Below are 4,865 nucleotides of genomic sequence, written 5' to 3' on the forward strand. Positions count from 1 at the left end.
CCCCCCCCCCCCACCCCACAAAATGACGAAATTACCCTGCTAGTGCCCGCAGCTGTCCTACTTGCTTTGTAACAGTTTCTTTTTTTGCTTAGATGATACTTTTATTATTTTGTAACAATTAATATGGTAGAAGTGCAAACAACTCTCTTGTAATATTAAAAATGAGTAAATTATCTCTTTATAAAAAAATAAATAACGATTAACTTCCCTATATTTTTTAAAATACAACAATTTAACCCCCTATGACTTTTAAAATAAAGCAATTTACCTCCTTATACAGGAAGGTAAATTGCTTCATTTTAAAAAGTATGGGGGGATAAGTTCAACTTAAATAATTAGAAAGTAAAATAATTTGTAATATTAAATTATAAACTCTTATTTTAAATGATTACAAAAATCTCCATAATAATGCTCTAACTATCCCATGCAAATTTAAATAAATAAAGAACATAATCCTCCAATTACTTATCTTAGAAAAATAGTTTAAATTTAATTATTTTTAATGTAACTATATTTATTTAATTAACTATATTTTTAGATAATGATTCATTATGAAAAATACAAAATAACTCGATTAATTGACGGAAGTATTTGAATTCGAGAGAATCATTTAGAGAATAAATTTTAAATAACGGAGGTGAATCAAAGCAGATTCTAACCCTCGCTTCAAACGTATTGGGAAAGTGGTCCATCAATAGGTGGGAGCTAATGGACCACTTTATTAAAAGATTTTGAAATCTATGATTATTTTTTTTGAATTATATAATTCAAATAAAAATTGAATAATTTATAAGTTTTTATAATTTAAAATTATCCAATAAATAAAAAATATTTATTATGAGAAATGGGGTTATGGATAAATTGGTTTGTTGGTCGGGACAGCCTCCAGGGGTAAAGTGGGAATTTCAAGGGGGGATGGGTTGGGAAATGTGAATGGCATGAGAGGATCCCCCTGGGGAGATATTATTTTGACGGGGGAGGTTGTTGTGTGGCTGTAAACGACAGCGTACGAGGGGTGGGCGTGAATGGTGCAGGAGGGAGCCACGTTTCGGAACTCGAGGGAACAATGGGGATCGGTGGGCCCACAGGGTACGCTGCCTCCTCCCATTGGTGCAGTGCACAGGATATTTTTGATTGGTCCCCAATGACGTGGCGGCGAGAGGGGCGGGGTTTTGATATGATGACGTGGGTGATACTCTGCCCACTGACGGACGTTGGACCACGTGACGTGCACATGAGTCTGTCAGAATTCGGCGGGGCACTTCCTAGCATTTGGGCTAGGCCCTCATTTCAATTATTTTTGTGTGCTCGCTTAATAACCACAATTTTGCCGAGGCGGCATTTGTCTCTCTCGACCTCAAGATTTTGTGAGCCAATGTTTTAAAATCCAGCTCGGCCCGTAGGATTGGTTGTCCCAAGTGTCAGTCAGCCCATAAAACGGGTTGGTTGAAACCAAAATATTGGAGTCAATTTTTCTTTTTTTTTTTTCCATAAAAATCGTTTGATCAGTGGTTCAATCGATGAACCGTGTGACTCGATACCGGGTTGATTGAATTGATCGATTAACAATAAAGTGTAAATAAATAATAAAATCATTAATTTTTCTTCTAAAATGTATATTAATTTTTGTTAAGTACTCTAATTTTAGGTTATTTTTGAAAGTAATAGATTATTTCTAAAAAAAAATGTGCATTATTTCTATTAAATTGACATAATTTCTATTAAGGTTAACTATGTTACGTTATTTCTAAATATAAAATCCTAATTTCTCTTGTCAGTTAAATTTTGCTATTTCTGTTAGATTATTTCTGATAATTTAGTGTATCTATTTTTTTATTAAATTTGAGAATGTATAATATTATTTTTTGTATTTGATCTTTATAAGTTTGTTTTTAAATTTATTTTATATTGTGTATCTTATTCAACTACTAATGTCAAAGAAAAGCAGTGATTTCTTTTTAAAACCAAAGATAAATTGTTAAGTATATTAATATTATTTATTATTTAATATTATTTTTAAAATATTAATAATTATTTATAATATAAATACGATGTTACTGGTCTGACCATGATTGACCCAATGGTTGCACCAGTGACTCGTAACCCACTTAATTTTCCTGTTCAATGAATGATTTGAATTTCAAATCATTGACTGAGCATGTTTGCAAACGCTTATTTGAAGGATTTATAAATTTATTATTAAAAACTAGTAATGGTGGTACGTGATTTATTTATACTATCATAATGTTTTTTTTTATTATACTGCTATGAGCGGCCCAAGAGAGGTTGTGAAGCCCAAGCCAGGCCCCATCAACCCATAAGATGGTAGCACACCAGAGGATTCCCAAGTTCAGCCCAAGAAGGGGGCCCAATAAAACTCTTTCCAGACCTCAGGTCCACCTTCAAGACCCAGTTAAAACAGCCCAGGAGATGCCCAAGACTTAGGATTCCTAAACCTAGAAGGACTCCCAGTAGAGTAGAAATCCTCATGTAAAAGGAGTCCTCTCCCAAGCAAAGACGTGCTGGTGTTATTGATCAGCTAAAGATAAGATCAAATCATGTCCTATTCATAGGTATTTCGCCCCCTTTTCCAGAAATATAGGTAATGCACAACAAAGAGGGACGCCTCCTCTATAAATACTGGTACCACTCCCCCAACAGGGACCTCTTTCAAAAATCTGGAAATTGATTTCTATTCTTGCTGTAGCTATCAACTTGCATTCTAACCATAATTTTCTCATTAATTTCTTATTTATATCTTAATTTCTCATTACAATTTATTCTACAATCATTTATTCCTATATTCGAAACTAACTTGAGCGTCAGAGTTCTAACATGTTGTTTTGCAGGTTTTATTTTTCAAGCTCATTTGCTTGATCAACCCAAGTCCATTATCAAGATCCAAGCTCGTTGGATCCGTGTTAAAATCACACGCATGAAGTACCAAGTTTTGATTATTAAATTTACCTTTCATTTTATTTTCTCTCTTTCAAAAAATTTGGTCAGTTTAGTGATTTTAATATTTTTTTAATAATCTCAGATTTTTTTTCTCTCTTAACTACCCACTACCCCACATTTTTCTCTCATATTCTCTACATTTATTACAACTTATAATTAGAATTTGTTCTTTACAAAACTTTCTTTTTCTTTTATCATCTTATACCACATTTTTTTTATATGCTCGGGAACCGCGTGCGACAATAACTAGTATATATATGATGTGTTCAAAAATGCCGGTTCCAATAAAGATGGACTATGCTCAAATCTTGGGTCGAAGCAAATGCAAATCTTAAAAGGGAAACCTACCAAAAAGGCGTTAGCACTCCGACGCCCAAGTTAGTATCAAATTTAGGAGAAAAATAATTATAAGAAATAAAATATAATGAGAAATCATGATAGAGTAAGATATTTCGTGAGAGAAATCGTGCTAAGAGTGCAATTCGAATGCTAAAGTAAGAATAGAGAGTGATTTTCCAGATTTTGGAGGGAGTCCACGTAGAGGGATTGAAGGTGTCCCTGTTGATGGACTAAAGGTGTCCCTCTCATGGGGCTTGAAGGTATCCCTATTGAGGAGTGCTGAAATGAGAAATTGAAATAAAAATAAGGATTTCATGAGTAAAATATGGCAAAACACGAGTTGAGAGTTGTAGTGAAATAGCAAGATAGTTTCTAGCTTCTTGAAGGTCTATTTGTTGGGGGCTGCAGGTATCCGTGTTTAGGGGTGTTGCCGGTATTTATAGAGGGGGAGTCCCTCTTTGCAGTACTTTGGGGTAACCTGCATTTTCGAGAAAGAAGATGAAACTCTGGGGATAAGACACGATCTTATCTCCTCCTTGACTTGAGCAGCGTTTTTGGTTGGAGGAGGACTCCCTCTATATGAGGACTCCTTGCACGAACTCTTGATTTGCAAGAAGTCCTTCTAGGTCAAGGAGTCCAGCTTCTTGAGGGCGCCTCCCTTCCCCCAGGGTTGGGCTTGGAACGCATGCCTCATACCAGGCCTCCTTCTTAGACTGAGCCTGGTTATTTTTCAGCGGGCTATCCTCATCATGGATTGCTGGGCCTGGCTTGGGCTTTAGATATCTTCATGGGCCAAATTAGAGGGGGATGCCTTCAACTTTCTTCCTTTGCCAATCTATTTTTTTGGGGACACCCGCCAATATCGCTTGGCTGTCTACTTTCTAGTGTGCACCTGCTAAGGCCGTTCGCTTGTCTGTTTTTTGGGGGGCACCCGCCAACACTTGCCAGATCCTCTTGGGCTTATTAAGATGTTACGGGCCTCTCGTTTGTTTCTTCTTTTTGGATCATTTGGGCTTATTTGGGCTAACGTATTTTTATGCACATCAATAGCCTCCCCCCCTCTAATAAATGGAGATTTCGACACTTATTAGAGTAGAAATCTTCAAAGATGGGGTCCGAAGAATGAACTTTTCTTTTCACCTTCCTTTTTTTTTTGTGAATTCTTGCAAAGAATGTTAGTAGCATAATCACGCTTAAGATAAGAAGAGAGCTTACTTCATGCATGTATGGACAGGATATTTTAGGAGGGTGCCTCTGTGGAGGAGGCCTTAACTAGTGCCTTTTGTGACTACTTAGGTCTAGAGCTTTATTTTTCTGCAAGAGAATGTTACATAACAAAGGCATGCATATATTAGGAATAGATCTGACACGGAGCTAAGTTATTGTGCCTCCTTGGAGAAGGGCTTATTTGAGGGGGGCTCCTTCTTGGAGCAAGACTTAGGAACCTCGCTGGAGGAAGAATAAGGTGTCCATCAAGGCGTAGATGCCTCCGTGGGGGAGGGCTTAAGTGCCTGCATGGGACAGAGCTTACACGTCCCCCAAAGAAGGACCTAAGTACCTTCCTAAAG

The sequence above is a fragment of the Sesamum indicum genome, linkage group LG5 (genome assembly GCF_000512975.1).
Source record: "Sesamum indicum cultivar Zhongzhi No. 13 linkage group LG5, S_indicum_v1.0, whole genome shotgun sequence".
Taxonomy (NCBI): Eukaryota; Viridiplantae; Streptophyta; class Magnoliopsida; order Lamiales; family Pedaliaceae; genus Sesamum; species Sesamum indicum.